At 28.3% G+C, this 18272-nt stretch overlaps 1 protein-coding gene and 1 long non-coding RNA gene across 2 annotated transcripts in view; both read left to right on the plus strand.

Moving 5' to 3' along the window:
* The first annotated feature begins 1999 nt into the window (after window positions 1-1999).
* LOC112688186 lies at window positions 2000-2377 on the plus strand. Its single transcript, XR_003149050.1, has 3 exons — window positions 2000-2085; window positions 2145-2221; window positions 2307-2377. It is a non-coding gene; the product is annotated as an uncharacterized LOC112688186 (long non-coding RNA).
* A 7615-nt stretch (window positions 2378-9992) lies between these two features.
* The window catches only part of LOC112688177 (semaphorin-1A), a 131069-nt gene continuing 122789 nt past the window's right edge, over window positions 9993-18272 (plus strand). The window contains exon 1 of the mRNA XM_025561250.1: window positions 9993-10226. The gene's annotated coding sequence lies outside the window, so the exon portion shown is untranslated. The remainder of the gene's footprint in view (window positions 10227-18272) is intronic.

An 18272-nucleotide genomic window follows, 5' to 3' on the forward strand; every position in this document is an offset into this window, starting at 1 on the left:
AAATCAAGCACTTTTGTACTTGTTGTTTAGTTACAGTGGTTTAAAATTTTCGACAGAGCATCTATCTTTAACGAATTTACAATTGTTTTGAAAAAAATTCTCAGTTATTCCGGTGACCAGTTATACATGTGATAGATCGTTTTCAAAGCTAACTCAAGTAAAATTTAGTTTTAGGACTACTATGTATGGCCGAAGAGCGATTGAACAGTTGTATGCGTGTTACAATCTAACAAGAATTAGTAGTAAATATTGATGTAGATCAGCGTTTCCTAAACTGTGATCCGTGGACTCTTAGGGGTCCACTCGTATACCGGAGGGGGTCCGTGAACGCAAATTTAAAATATACAAAGTATTATTATTTATTATTTTTTTTTTTAATTTTTGTTTTTACTAAGGGGTCCGCTATCATTTTTATTAACTCTAAGGGGTCCGACAGAAAAAAAGTTTGGGAAACGCAGATGTAGATAATATAATTGAAGATTTCAAAAACAGAAAAGATTATAAAAAAATGAATCATATTGTAAACATACAGTTTTATAAAATATAAACTTATTTTTGTTTAATTATCTTTTTGTATAAGTATAGATAAGTTTTTCCTTATGAATGTGTTATGTGGTTATATAGTATATATATTTTTTTAACATCATATTATATTTTAACTTGACAACCATTATATCAACTTTCAAGCTTGAGTCTAAAAAGTAAATGTTATATCAATATTTCATGATATTAGAACTAATATTTAATATTTTGTAACTAATTTGGGCCAGCAAGTTAAAGTAAAGTAAATTACTTAAATTTTTTGTTAGAATTAAGTTTTGATTAGTTAATTAATTTTTTCTTCAAAAATGACTAAGTAAATTTATTTTGAGTTCGTTGTACGTAATTTCTTGCATTAGGTTTTATTCTTAAAATAAGTACTGACTACTTAGGGGATGTGGAGGAAAAGCTCCCATGGTTCACTTTTTACGTAGCTTTCTTGCATACCTTGAACAAGAAGTCTGGCTACACCCAGTGGTGCCCATAGGTTTTCCATGAACCAGTACATTTATAATTATAGGGCCCCCAATTTTATTTTGGTCTACATTCATATGACCATATACATTTGATTGAAAATTATTTTTCCAAAGCATGTTTATCTTAAATAAATTAAAAAATATTGCAAATTCCTGTCCAACATTTTTTTAATAGGGGTTTGAATTTAAAATTTTACAAAAAAAAAAAACACTTCACCAGTTGGTTTTGCTCAGGATAGTTTTTAAATACAATACTTATTAACTATTAAAGATTTCGAGGATTGGTAATACTACAACATGAATAATAATTTTGATCAGTAATTAAATTTAAAGCATTGAATATGTGTTAACTAGTTTTACAAAATCAGTGGCGTCATTTGGTGGTGGGGGGGGGGCAACGTGGGCATTTGCCCCTGTCTAATTTTAAAAGTAGCCCGATGGGCCGGTGTCCGGTGGTTGCTGTTGAACCATTATGATATTTAATTAGTCCAAAAACATGATTATATTTATAATATTTTCTTAAAATATTATACTGTGTACTAAGAAATTACTGTAATAATGATAAATTTTTAATTAATAATTTAGTTGGAATATATTTATATTTAGACGTATGCGGGTACGTGAATGTATGGACATTGGATATGTGTCTGTGTGTGTGTGTGTGTGTGTGTGTGCATTTTAAAGGAAAAGAAACAACGATAATAATAACTGATATCCTAATCTCCGTATGGTTTTATTTCTAAAATCTAAAATTAGTACAAATTCTAAAAACAACAAGCCGATCGGCACTTCTTTTTAATCGTAGATTACTTAGATACTTCAGTTAGCTTGCGACAATCATGATGCCCTACGGTAAGCTATTGAATTATTCTGTATTGTGTTAATTCAAAAATTTTCCGTGACGCGTGTATACATTATTTTTTTTCAATATGGACAAAATACGTCTTAAAAAAAAGAAATGGGTGGTGCGGCAAAAAACCGTCGTACTAAAAAAATTAAATTACTGCAAAACGCTCAGAGATCGAAAACAATTTATGATACGTTCAATAAACAGACGAAACTTGAAACGGTAAGTAAGCAATTAAAAATAATATTATTTTGTAAATTTATGGTATACCGGTTTTTTAGATTGATGTACAATTAGTACAACAACCAGCTGTAATACAGTCGGACTAATTGAAGAACAATATTCAGTTGATTATCTTGTAAATTATTATTTTTATATACACTGAAATTATAATGTTAAATAATAGCCAATAGACATACTTATAAATATATAATATGTTTCAGAATGATCGCGATAATAAATCTGTTGATTTGAATATTGGACAACCAGATCCATTTATAAATAAAGATGATCTAATGGAAAATTTGGTATGAATTTTTATAATTAGTAAAAAAAAAAATAAATATCAATTTTAAACTAAAATCAAATCTTTAACTTTCTTATTATTCTAGGATTTAGTGCCAAGATCAGCAGTTGATGTTTCTATTCCTACAATTGAAAAACAACCCAAGTGTGATCAAGTATGTACCATACAAATAACTTTTTTACATTAAATTTTAATTTAGGGATTATTTTTAGGAATAATTTCAATTATAATTAATTATGAAAAAAAAAATTTGAATAATTCTTTCAAAAACATTGTTTTAATAATTAATATGCATTATACACAGTTCACAGAGTACAGACTTGGGTAAAATACTTTTTAATAGTATTTTGAATACTTAAAAAAAAATTGAAGGACAAGGGACAAGATTTGAAAATAACTTGCCATTGAGTGATATAAAAATAATTTTTTACTCTGCCATTGGCAGGTAAGATCAAAATTTACATAATATTATTATCTGTATTAATTTTTAATATTATTAAATTAAAAACTAAATATTAAATTTGACATGGTACTTGTCCAATATGCTATCTACCGCACGTTTGATGGTTTAGTATGCTATCTACCGTAAATATTTTAACTACCGTGTAGTTATGTATATGTATTTCTGATCGCTTCGAGGAATGATTTTTTTTAAGAACTTTTTTTAACTCACCACCACAAATTGTTTTGTTTTTAATTTTTGTACATGTTTGGTCGATTGATAATAAACCTCGTATGCTTAAACATTTTTCGCACATATTTTTATTTTGAATTATATTTTGATATAAATAACTCATAGTTGACAAACTCATAATAATAATTAATAAATAATAATAAATAAATCTCAGTAAAAATACAAATAATCGATACGCGTCACAAACACACACTAAATAGGTATAATATAAAGCTATACCTACTAACAGTGACGTATTTATGAGGGGGAGGGGGTACAGGGGTACTGGACCCCCCAGAACCTCTCCAAAAAATAAAAAAATAACAAAGATTTTTACATATTTGCAGAATTGGCTATGTTAAACATTCACAGAGAAGTTGAAATTACTGTTGACGAAGTGATAGAGGAGTTGACCAAAAAATCGAGACAACTGGAATTTATTTTATAACAATACTTTATAATATATATTCACTTGGATTTTAAATATTCACTTCGTGGAACCTATCTTGTTATTGAATCGAATACTGTGAAAGACCTCGGTGTTTTCTATGATAGTAACTTAAATTTTCATAACCATATAGATGCAACATGTTGTAAAGCTTTAAAAGCTCTTGGATTTCTTAAGCGGGTTTGTAACGAATTTAAGTTGACAACTCCACTAAAAGCCTTATATTGTGCGCTCATCAGATCTATTCTTGAATTTTCTGTAATTATATGGAACCCTCACAACACAAGCAATATGAATCAACTTGAAAGTGTCCATAGGAAGTTTTTGAGTTTTGCAGCATATCTATTAAATATTGAACATAGACCTCATGATTATGATGCAGTAATAGATAGGCTAGGCTTACAGTCTTTGGCCGATAGACGTATCACCATTAACAAGGTCTTCCTAGTAAACTCATAAATGGATCGATCGACTGTCCTGAACTTCTATCCAAAGTAAACTTTAAAATTCCCTGTGTCCAGGTCTGTTCTTCCAATCCTTTCAGTATTCCGCTGTGTACGACAAATTATTCATGAAACAAACCACTAAATAGAATGATGCGTATTGCTAATGAGGATACGTCTTTTAGTTTTTAAGTTTAGTTTTGTAATTCTTTTCTTTTGTTTCATTTATTTTTCTATTTTAATTGTTATGTATACTATTTACTTATAATATGTAAATTTATTTTTCTGTACTTTGGGCTGCTGCCCGTATTAAAATAAAATAAAATAAAAATAAAATTAATATATAATGCTAAATACAATATATAGGTACATATATAATATTACATTAGACTATACGATTATTACATTATATATTTAGTTCAACTTCCTCCAAAATCTGCATAAGGACATAACTATTACAATATAATATATAGTTTATATTAATTATGTATAAACTGTGGACCCCCCCCCATAAATAATTGAAAATACGCCACTGCCTACTAACTTACCTAACCTAAGGTTTAAATATCATACAATTTGGGGTTTTGTAAAAGCTTAATCATGATGAAAGCAAAATGATAAAGTATATATAATATACAGCATACGAACCTACGGTAGATATTATATTAAACTATCATCAAATTACAGTAGATAAAATATTTATGGTAGATAGCATATTGGACGAGTATTTTTGATATATATGTTGTCATTTTTTAACCACCATTTTAAGTTTTTTGTAGTTTATATTTATTTTATTTTTATCTGCAAATTGGTGTATATATATTTTTATTATTATTTGTTTTATATTTTTGAATGAACTGAACAATCGCTTTAGCCATTCTAGTAATGAAATCATTCTTAGTTTTAACATTTTCTTATCTTCAAGTACCTATTGATTATTTTAATTTAAACAGTCCCCATTTAGATTAATTTTGATACAAATGGCATATAAGATAAAGGTTTTTAAAAACAACATAAAAAACCATAACAAAAGTTTAAATTGCACAGGTATTATTACTGTAAATAAGGAAATAACTCCTTAAAATTAACACTACATTTTGGATTATGCTCTCCCCCAAATTAAATCCTACATCTGCTACTGCACATGGACGTAATATAATAAAATAATATTTTGTCTTTAATGTCACGGATATTTGTCTGCTTCTGGTAGTTATTAATCGTCATGTAATTAAAGCTTGCAGATCAATAAGAAATATACTAGTCAGTAGACAAGTTACTTTGTATGATGTGGTCTTGTACGCTGTTATCACCCTCGAGATCAGTGGCGGTCAAATGGGAGGAGGGGGTAGATCCTCCATGACCTTTTTTTAAATATTTATAATTCATCCATATTATACATAATATAATATAGGTATTCATCTATTTTCTATTTAAAAAAATAAATATACTGTACTTATTAGTTATTATACAGTCTCTAGGCTCGAATAAAATTAACAGTTCAAACATAAAACACTAAAATATTAATTGAAACAAACTTCTTAGATTTTTTTCATTTCCTTTATAGTTAAATTATAAGAATGTATGAAATTTAAATTTAGTACTTAATGCTTAACATAATATATTATATTATTATATGAATTGTGTAGTTATATAATTTTAGAGTCGTCTCAATGGTTTAACCACTATGGTTGTTCATCGTGAGGTTGTCAATATAACTGTAGATGAAGTACTGGACGAATTGACAAAAAAAAAAAACCAGAAAAATAGATTTAATAATATAAATATCATTAATAATAATTAATAATATTATTAATATAATATAATTTCCATGTTTAAAAATAAAGATTTTTATATATAGTGTTTGTTAAAAATCAGCTATATCCCCCCCATGAAAAAATCATATGACCGCCACTGCTCAAGACCATGATGTAGTGTGACGATTGAAAAAGTGGCTCATAAAACCTTCTTATCTGTATTATAATGTTTATTTTTAGTATCCAACCGTCTATACAGTGTAGTTAATTTTTTATTCAGGTTCAAAGGTAATTGCTGTTTTCCATTATGTTACAATGGAGAGAGGAAATGGTATAATCCTAAATAGAGTTTGGAAGTTATAAGAGCCAAAATAGGCAAAATATGTTCGAAAAAATGATAAAAAATGTATATAAAATGTATTCATACATATAAATAAATATATAAATGTTTAGCCTGGAATATAATTATATTTGTAAAGTACGACTGGTTTCGAACTAAAAATTTATCATCAGAGATATCACGGTCATTAAAATAGTGGTTGGATATGAAAAAATAAAGGAAAGAATTTATTTAGGAAAATTAATCATTTTTACATAAAGATAATTTATTTTAATATGAAAGATTATTTAAAATGAGTATATTACGAGTAGACATAAATACATTGGTTATTATTTATTTATTATCTAAAAATATATAGATAAATTATTTTTATAGTCTGTTAGTACATTTAAAATACAGTATTTGTCTAAATGATTCATCCGATTTCAAGAAGTTGTATTTATTATAAAATTTGAATAATTAGGTTAGGATAAGTTTTACAAGTTAGTCAATTACATTAAGTTTTAGGTACAATATTTAAAATGAAAATTATTCTAACTCTTTAACCTCTCAACGCTTTTTTGCATATTGCTGTCATGAAGAGCCTGTAACAACAGCATTTTTTACAATTTATATTTCAGGCGTCTCCGTAAAACACGCTAACTGTTGTCTGTGGAATAGAAAGTTCTCTGGATGCACGACGAACTGATATCTGCGGATTTCTTACAAACTTTGTTGAATTTGTTCAACATTTTCATAAGAAGTTCTTGGTGACTTAATGACTTCCCTTTACATAAATAACTGGTTTTTTGGAAGGGTTTATGTCATCTTCGAATACTTTGGGCTGGTGGAAGTTCAATGTTAAATTTTCGTTGAAAATTGCGCTGCACAATAATAACAGATTCGCACTTTTTGAAACGGAGCACACATAACACTTTTTGTTACTTCGTTGACTTTTTGATAATAATTAATTAAATCACACCACTAGACTGAGGTGCACTTTATCACAACTTATCTATAATCGATAAAAAATAAAAACTCTGTAACCCTACCATTCACATACGTTAGAGTTTCGTTTATCACAAGCTATAGGAACAATATTTATAGTTTACTAAAACCGGATAATCATTTTGAAACATACTGTATAATTAAAATTATTTTTCTTTGTCGCATTATGTATGTAAAGCGCTTCTTAAACTGAATTGATATAAATGTTATTTAGTAGGTATTTGATTTTTCCAAGTTTGTATCGATATTATTGTGTATATCATGATTATTTTCTAGTTAATAGGTCCATGCCCAAAATAACACTTACATTAGTTCAGTTTTATAAGAGTTTAATATACCTACACAATGAAATAAAGAAAAATAATTTTAGTTAAAAAAAATTTTTTAAATGTACAAACCGTTAGGAAAGAAGATGCAAGAATAATGATTTTTTTTTTAGTTAACAATTTTCACCCCTTTTTAATTTTTTTAAAATGTAGTAGGTATTTATCCGAGAAAAATAATTTGGAAATTATAATTAACCAATACGCTGTATTATTACATAGTGAGATAATTCGAGCATAAAGTCCAAGACTGTAAAAGATTATCAATGATGTACAGATTCATGGGGCTTTGCTTTCACATTCCTATGGTTGTAAAAACATGCTATTATATTCTATCAATATAAAGTATAAATAAATATATGTTGTTCTTTTTACATAGTTATCTACAAATAATAATAAAATATTTTATTACTAAAATAACTTCATCAATTGTCATTGATGAATATGGTACCTATTTTATATATTTTTTTTATAAATAACTAGCTCACTTTTGTTGTTAATTATATGTATTCACCTATATTTTAAAATGGTTTCAAATTAAAATTGATACCAATAATGTAACTACCTATTTAAACTTTGTCATTATTGTTAAAAAAATGACTTATGAGGGACTTAAAAACATATTCTGTAATTTATAATTTTATATAGATTTAAAAAACCAACTAACTTAATTCTTAAACCTCCATTAGCCCCTCTCTTGGTTAGTGATAAAACCCGCCACTGGGGGTTGCAAGGGTGATTTCTTGCGACCTCCAAATGAGGCTACTATTATGGTTTTCAAGATAGTATATTAGTATTTAGTATAATTATAATTTTATATTAATATTTACCTAATAATAGTATAAAAAGAAAGTAATTTACTAAGTAAATTACTAACAAAATATAGCATTCTTTCACTTATTTAGAGCCTTTTCAGTCATTGGGAACTATTCGAGCATTGGTGCAACTAGTTGTGAGGGCGTTTTGAGTTAATAATTAGCATCACCCAGTGAACATTTCAGGTGGGTATTCCCCCCTTTTACCGAAGAAAATGTATATCCAGTGGCGTAGCCAAGGGGGAGGCTAAGGGGGCTATAGCCCCCCCTCCCATTGGCCGTGTTTATATGTATAATGTATCTTGACTATTTAATAGAATCAATGGATGCTCATTTTAATCAAAGGCTTATTAATGTTATGCCACTTGAAGGACTTATTCTGGCCAATTTAAATATGTATGACGATAAAAATATTATAAAAGCTGCTAAAATATATGTCCAAGATCTCCATGATGATATCTCATATACAATCAGAACTGACTTGTTCATATGGAGGCAACAATGGAGTCAAAATACTATTCCAAAACCGTATTCTGCTCTTGATTCACTCTCTCATCGCACCAATCTTCGACCTAACATTAAAATACTTTTACAATTATTCGCCACGTTACCAGTTATCTCTTTCACTCTGGAAAGAACGTTTTCAGCAATTAATCGCTTAAAATTTTTTTTAAGAAGCACCATGTTGGAAAACAGACTGAATGGGTTAGCTATGACAAATATAAATAAAAAAGAGAAATTCGATGAAAGTGAAGTAATTGAATTTGCCAGGAATTCGCCTAAGAGGATGCAGCTGTCAGAGGGGAGCAAGCTTACTAGTGACTGAACTCTGAAACCAAAATTATTATTATTATTATAAATTATATATTCATAAATATTTTTAAAACTATACTAAAATGCTTGAATTACGTTTAGAAACTTGGTGGTATATGGTGGGGGGGGGTTAAGGGTGAATTCTCATATCCTCTCTTACCTTACTTATCCAAAAAAGTGGTTAGCCCCCCCCCCATTTAAAAATCCTGGCTACGCCACTGTGTATATCCTCTGCAAAAAAAAAAAAAATGTATTTATTTATTAATTAAATTCCTATGGCATACTACATATCACATACGCCCTCGAAAAAAATGCACGATACCCCCTGGGATAGAAAGTTTGAAATAAACATTGGCATCGCCAATCCCTAAATTAACATCCCTTGACAATAGAAGTATAAAATTATATTTATGCAATATTTGTTTATATAAAATCAGTATTAAAATGTAAAATGTTATTTTAATATTAAATTATTATCTTCATAATTTTTACGTAATAGGTGTATAATATAATAGTATAATATAATTCGTGTTATTTATATTGTAATTATATTGTTGTACTCAAAATAAGTAGACGAAAACAACTAATAGGGGCGATTAATGAACATTTTAGGTAATTGATTAATTTTTCACTTGAAAAAAATATAACTATCCATGATTCATAATTCATTTACTTGGGAAAAATACAATAATGTTTATTATAGTTATGACTCGCGTCTTTGTAGAAGCAGTAGAATGAATACCTAAGTAATTTATAATGTTATAAAACCTTCTTTTGAACGTATTGAGGTTTATGTGGCCCTAAAACTGTTTGTTCTCTAACCTAATAAAATATTCGTATTCTAATAGTTCTTTTATGATGTTACGGTTCCGGCACCCTGCTAGTCCCTTGTCCACGCGTTCCACGGCGTACGGTTATTATCGTGAATCCGGGGAATACGGGTCACTGGGCAACACTGACGTCGTCGGTCGTCTGCTAATCAATAACATTGGACCGAGGACGGCCCGAACAGATGATGTAAATAAACGGCCGGCGTGTTTTGACGAGTTCTCGTGGTGTCTACGGTGCCCGTAGTCAGTGTGGTACTGAGGCGTCTCCGTCTGCGGCCAGTTGCACTCGCCGTCCGTTGTGTGTCGCGTCGTTCCGTTCGTACGTTTCGCTCCGCCGTTGCCACCATCTCGGCTGCCGTCATCTGCGGATCGCCGAACGCTTCACACGATAACAGCTAGACTGCAATTATGGTGAGTACCCAAAATGATATTACAATGTCGTTTAAGGGAGGGAAAGTTTGCTATGATTTGACTTTGTACCGATTCCGCAATTGTTCGTCCAAAAATAACAACCCAGACCCGTCAAATATGTCACAATTCAGCCGTGAGTGGTGTACTCGCGGCAGCAGCAGCCGACCGACATCGTTACACGAAATCGATCGATAGATACTGCTACTACTGTTGCCGTATTTCGACGGGTCGTTGGATTAAACAAGTAACGTTTTCAGACCTTAGTCAGGTTCAGCGTGTAATCTTGTAATTAAATCCGTCGCGTATAGTGTCACGGAAGTCTATGGAGTTTAACTTTTGTTAAGGACGCGGGATTAGATAGCGTTTTACTTAAGTTTGTGTTTACTTAGTCGATTGCTTGTTAGAGATGGTTATCGTTTGTAATAAAATACATCATCGATTCGTGTAGGTATGCTCATAGGTTTTAAAGTCTTTGGAGTACTTTGGATAGAACATTATTACGTGGGGAAATTGTTACGCTTTTTATGTTATTATACTTTTGGAAATTTATAGTGTTCGCAACTTAGTAATTCTTCAACTAAGTGTTCTCCCATTGATGATTTACTATAGATGCATTGTTTCACTGTAATCAACGCCGAAAAAAGTTCCTGACAGTTTTTGTACTTTACATGATAAAGGTAACAATTGATTGCATATATTTTGCACAAAATTTATTCATTTTGAAATAGTATGATAATATGCATACATTGTATCAATAATGCATTGAAATTTATATGTAGAGTAACAACGTATCTTTATCCCGCGCAGAAAGTTGATATTTGAGTGTGTTCTACAGAGACACCTGTGTATTTTCCTTCTGATGTGTAGGTAATTTATTCAAAGTTAGGTGACTACAAAGGCTTTTAGTAGTGAACTCTATGAATAAATAATCACATTTGTAAACATTGTTGCTGTGTAACTTCCGTCCAGTGCACCAAAAGTGAAATTTTGGAGATATTAAATATTTTATTTAAACGAAAAGATGGAAGAATTTAGGTACCATTTCCAACGCGCAGTGTCTATTGAATTCTATTATTGGTATTTAGTTTTATTTCAAAACTAGAGTTATAGTTATGTGTTGTACAAACATTTGTTTATTATTAAGATATTAAGTATCTTAAGAACCGGCCTAAGAAACTATTTTAGTTCATAATATATAGGGTTAGTTCCTTATGTTTTGTAAGCATACCATGTGTATGTTAATAATTTGTACATCATGGTTTCATGTTATTAGGTGACTAATAAAAACTGAAGTACGTATTATGTTAATCATTAATTATAAAACGTTTCTTAATTTCGTTATAGACATCGTAATATAAATATAATGGTTTTGTGTGTATTATTTCAAATTCTTATATTATAATATAATATATCAATTGCAAATACCAATGTCTAGTTACCAAAGTTCAATATACTTATTATGTTTTATAATATTTATTTAAAATGTTTAAGAGTAAATATTTATTAATAATTTAGATTATAAATTAAGTTATTCAATTATAGATATTTAGTTTTTGCAATAAATTGTAGATTGCTTTATTATTCGATAATACATAGGCGTTGAATTGGTATTTAAATAGTTTTACTTAAATGAAATATGTGTCGTATTTAAAGTTTAATAAATATTACAATTATTTTTGAATAAATCTGATTTGCGATAATTGGTCGTGCACATATTGACTGATTATACTATAAAGTCGTATGGAATACATTTTAGTTGCTACAAACCATTATTATATACGTATAGAAATTAATATTAAGTACAATGTTCGGAGAAATTGTTTGGTATCTAATTTTGTTGATTAATAAAGAACGTAGATTGGCTACCAACATTGATGTGATAATTTCGTGATTATTTATTTTACTTTTAATTGTTAAAATGTCGATATCTGTTAATTTGTAATTACAGATTGGTTTCCTTTTCAATTAGATTTTAAATAGAAATATTGGAAACATTAGTTTTTTATTACAAATACTTCCCTTAAAATAATAATAGAGTTAGTAATTATCAATAAAGGTTTACTATTTATAATTATTAATAATTATCAGGGTTGACGTTAGGGTTAAGTTAGGTTAGGGCGTTTGGGGGTTACATCTATGAATGACCTTTTTATATGGTCGAAAATCATCAATAAATTAAGTAATATTAGTAATGTAGAATTTTGTTTTAGAAAGAAGTCGGCAAATTTGTATATTTATAAAATCTTCCCCATCAATATTTGCTAGTGCCGTTCCTGATAATAATAATAATAATAATAATAATATATTTATTGTTAATCTTAGTTATAAAAATGTTCATGTATGGTTTTGTCGTAATAATTTTGAGTTCAAATTAAAATAGTGTATAAATAATTGTGTTATAAGATTAAATTTGTATTTTAACGAAATCTGGATAATCTCTATTGTTTTAACAAAATGTATATATGAAAAATAAGAATATTTCGGAAGAGGGAGGAAATGAGATTCACTACGAGTATATGAAAGCTAATTTATAATTTTATGATTATTCATTAATTATTAGTATAATAAATTTCAGATTTTTTTTAATATTATTTATGAAAAAATATTATAATTTACGTGTAATTTCAGTATCAAATAACTTATATAATTTAAAAAATTAGAATTAAATAAATTATGATCATATAACTGTTATTTTAAATACTTCAAACTCATATTCCATGAATGGCATTAACTCTTCATCCGGGGAAGGATTTTTGTCAAAAAAGTAATATAAATAAACTATACATTATTAAATACAAGTATACAAATTATGTACGTTGTTACTTGAGAGAATGATTATTTTATTTGTTTTATAAACGTACGATATAGAAAATCTGCGTTCAGCAAGTCCATTATATATGGTTAGATTTAATATTAGAGTAAATTGACATACTATTGAATTTAAAGGAAATAATATCATCTGTGTTCGTACATCGGTTTTATATTATATTTTAATATCCAAGCGATTAATGAGTTTTTTAAATTTTAATATTTTATATACTCATAATTCTTTTGAAAATTAAAATATCATAAGAAACCAACTCAAAAATACAGATATTGTTCTTTCCCTTAAGTTTGATTAATTTGAATAATTGGTCGGATTATTCTAATATTTAAGCTGACGGCATAATGTGGTTCTACTGAACGCAGAATTGCTATGTTGTATGTTTTACATTTTTGACGGAGACAACTAATGCAGGTGTCTTTTAAGGTAATTTGATACTGATCGTTTTATGGAAGTCACGACTATTTCTTAATATTTTGTATTTGTTAGGTTGTGCTATTGTTGTAGTAGTTATTATTTTTATAGTTCATATAACTAGTATGAATCCTTATGGATATGTTATTAGGTCAAGTTATCGTACGTACATGTACAAGTCAGTCAAAAACGTATAGTATTTTGAGTGCATACATTTGATGTAACATAAATTAACGACCTATATTTCTGAAATTAATTAGATTTATTCGGTGAAGTGATAAGAATTTTGAAAACGAATTTGAAATCATCTTGATGTATTTAAGAATAATCAGATCCCTTTTAAAATTTTAATTTAGTTTTTTAATATTGCAGTATATGTTTTAAAATGTTTAAAATAAAAATTGTTATTTTTGGAAATGAGGGAACGAAATTGAAAATAGCTATAAGAAATAGGGTTTAGAATTCTTATCGCTTCATTATATTAAGCAGTTTGATTTCTATAAGATAAGTAGTTTTAACCCGACAAATCAGATGGTAGCCAATCCCCTTAATTATTATTATATATACATTTTTCGTAGGTATAAAATATATATACACACTTATTCTTTAAATATTTAAAGTGTATAGTTTTGATACATTGAAAAAAGTTTCGCTGTTTGCTTTATTTCTACTATTTTAATATATAAATTAAATTACATTTATTGTTTCTGATTTTTACATAGTATAAAGTGTAAGAGTATAGTGCTCTATAAAATAAGGACTAAGGATCAGCAATTTAAGTAGACAACAAAGGTCAAACTCGAACTAAAAATATTTGAGAATTAAATAATAGATAATATATAAAAATCTTGATAAAAATAATGAATACTACGTAAATTCTTAAAAATAAAAATCTGCAGCAAATCTCCTACAATTTATGCATTAGGCATAATACATAAGGATTATAACATATAAGTTATTACTTAACATCTTGGTTTCAAGCATATACATTTTTGTCATTTTAAACGAAGAAATATAAATGTATGCAATACAAAAAGTATTGTAAATTTCAAATGTTTACGAGGCTACATGGCTTTTCTATTTCTCAAAACTTATAATAATTAATAATTATAAATTACCTACCTTAACCTATCTTGTTTAGGTAGTTGATTTTATTTATTGATATTTTCATAAACACTATCCTTTTTAAAAATAACTGTTGACTGAATTATTTTTAAATATTTTTAACGGTGGGGAGGTCGCTCATACCGATCTCCCCCCCCCTGGATCCGTGGCTGTTTTACTATTAGTATTTTATTTTTCATTTGATCGTTATTTTCATATATACATCTTTAGATACGTCCTGTTATTATTGAAGTCTGGGTATTGCTTATAATTGCTAATATTATTATTATCTCGACGACCGCAGTTATCGTAGTTGTCGTTTCCGTTTTGTGTATTATGAGTTTTTATAATATGATTATTAGTTTATATGCATCACCACAATTTAAAGCTCTATTGGGACGTTAATTTACAATTGTTATGCTGTTATTATTATTAGATAATGTTCTTTATATATTACCCTAGCATCAAGATTCTAGTATTTTTTCATAATATATCATGTTTCACAGGTTTTGTTTAAAATGTTTTTAATTTATGATAATTATAGAAACTTTATAATTGTTCACATTATAAGTTGAAATCAGAACATTACCTATATATGAAAGCTCTAGTACGTGGAATTTTCGAATACATACTCACTGTAAATTGTTGGTATTTTTATATTAAATATTTTAAATTAAACGTATTCGATTTTTTTAAGTAAGAAGATAGTATTTTAAATTTTTTCTTATTAAATTTTAAAGTTTTGATAACTTAAAATAAAGTTGATTTTAGAATTATAATAATACATTTTTAAATATTAATTTGAAATGCACATAATATGCAATAGAAAAAGTGCAAGAAACTATGATTGGGGAATGATATTGCTGTATTGATCTACGATATTTTCGTTATTGGATTTTGTTTGTATATAGTGTTTTATGTGTTGGTGTGTATAATATATATTTAATGTGTATTTCTTATAATGTATTTTTTTAAAACCATAGTGTGTACCGGAGGATTCGAATTAATTCAACATAAAAAAATTGCTAAGTAAATTGATTTATAGTTAATATCATATAATTAAAAAAAGTGAGATTAATAATTGAAAATTTGTAAAGTTTGAAATTGAAATCAAAGGTAAATTTAGTTCCCTAATCAATAATGTTTGGTAATTTTTTTACCATTTTAAAACTAATTTTTCTTTTAAATTAAAAACTAAGGTAAATATTTATTATCTAGTTTCAAGTTTGATATTTTAATACTCAAAATGTTTGATTTTTTTTATAATTCGATTTGGATCAAGGTTACAGATTATGCTGAGTAGTTTCTATGTATATATATATATAATTATTATGTATGTATAAAATAATCAGTGATAATTAAAGATTAATAACTTGAATGTTCTGATTTTACTTAAAATTATTATGCTTATCTCGATAGTTAAGTACGAAATCTACTTTCTAATAAGAATATATAACAGGCATGTACACTTACTTGAAGGGTATCCAATAAAGATTTTGTAATTTCAAGTTTTAAGGTATTATAGATTCCATTATTCATTGCTGATAAGATACTTGATATGCATTATTAGGTACATTTAATCATTTTAACATATTAACCTTTGAAAATATTTAATTTAAATCACTATACCATGAACTTATTATGGTGTTACTATTATTATTAGTTTATTAGACTAATGATAATTTATTATAATATATTTATTTAAGTTCTTGAAGGAAAATTCATTTATTCCGTTTTAAATATTTCATTAATACTAATTATAATTGTTTTGATATTATTTAAAATTTATCAGATTATATTACTATATGTTACTGTTACTGTTAGGGTATGTATTATGTTTATAGACTATGTTACTGTTGTGATTTAATTTTAATTTTAATTTTTATGTCTGATGATTCTTTTGATAAAAAATTTACCGAATATATGTTTAAAAAATATACTGTAATATAATAATTTCTTGTTTATAATTTTAAATTGTTCAATGTATTTTATTTAATGTGTGGTATTGTTTTTCGAATCATTATTTTTAATATTATTTTTTTGTTCGATACATGTATATATAATCGGTATAATATATTTAATATGTGTAACACCTACATACTCATACACACACACACACACACACACACACACACATGAATAAATAGTCGGTGTTAGTTTGTTATCATGTAGAACAAAGGACCCGACTGTGTATATTGTTTGTATATCATTAGTTCTTTTTGAGACATGCACGGAGGAGATGTTAAATCTATTCAATTTTGCTATTGATGAAACTATCATGTTTTATACTTATATTTTTGCAATGATCGTTTTAAATAAAACGCGACGACACTAAAATGTCAACAAAATGTGTATCAAACGGATAACTTGATGTCGTTTAACAACATTGGTGCTGTTCGTCGTCATTCATGCTACCCAACATCATACAAATTAAAACCGATTACAATAAGTCGTTTAAATCGTTATGCCTATACCGATTTATGTGCTTGCTTTAATGCACGTACGCAGTCATTGCGCCGCGCCCTTACGCTTGCTGACGGTGTCGACCGCGATGGCGGTGAAGGTTGGTGGTGGGTGGTAGCGTGTGGCGTTTGCGTCGACGGGTGAGGAAGGGGAGTCATGTCGGCAGCACGTGTCCGACCGAATGACGCATGCGCTCAGTGCGGGCTATTGATCCTCTCTCTGGCGTACGCCTTCATCCTCTCTGATCGTATTGCGGTCAACTCGGTAGAACGGCAGCGTTCGTTCAGTATACCCCTCACACTGTCCCGTATCATCCATTTCCGCGTCCCTTATCCGCCAACTCTTTCTCTTTCACGCAATCTCTTCCTCTTGCCTTTATATCTCTATCGTTCTCTTTCTCCCTCTTCCCTTCTTCCTCACTCCTCCTCTGTCTCTGACCCTCACTCTTCTCTACCACTACTTTTATCCTTCATTCTTTTCTATCTGTTTCCTTTTCCTTTACTGCTGTTCTGTCTACGTCACTGCTGCCTCTGCCATCACGGTGCTGTTCACGTCGACTGTGTGCGAATGATGGGGACCGATGTCACGCGGATGTACATTACTGTCCGCGCGTGTCTGCGTCCCGCGGTTCTGGTTGCACGTGTCTTTATAGTTAAAATATTGCTGTATCGACGTATTGTATGGCATTAGAAAATGTAAAAAACAATATAAAAGAATAACAATTACATAAAATCCACGTAGGCGCGTGTCGTGGTTTGTTGAGAGAGATTTAGAAGTATAGATGGAATATGCGTACGATTATTAGTCATTACTGGTCAAAAATCATTTATCGCTGATTTTATAATATCTTCTGATGTTTTGGTTTTTATAATGTCTGTTAATTAATTTTACTATATTAATATTTATTTAGAATAGTTGAGATTATTATAAGGAGTATTCGTTTGAGGAAATCACTATCTATCTATGACAAATTATTATTTTTATTTTGTACATAATAAGACGAATTCATCTTAATGTACTTAGTGTAGTTTGTTTAATATGCGAGTTTATTTTAAAATTAAGTGAGATATTTAAATTGATTTTATAATGCATTATTTACTTATACCTACATTTATTGCGGTGTGTTAGTTGTTTTAAAAAGTCATACAACTATTTTTAGATTAACAATTGTGTCACAACATTTTATTAAGAGACACATTTTTTATATTTTTTTGTTATATTGAAATAGCATATGAAAAATA

Source organism: Sipha flava, unplaced genomic scaffold (genome assembly GCF_003268045.1).
Source record: "Sipha flava isolate LNK unplaced genomic scaffold, YSA_version1 110_pilon_pilon, whole genome shotgun sequence".
Classification (NCBI taxonomy): Eukaryota; Metazoa; Arthropoda; class Insecta; order Hemiptera; family Aphididae; genus Sipha; species Sipha flava.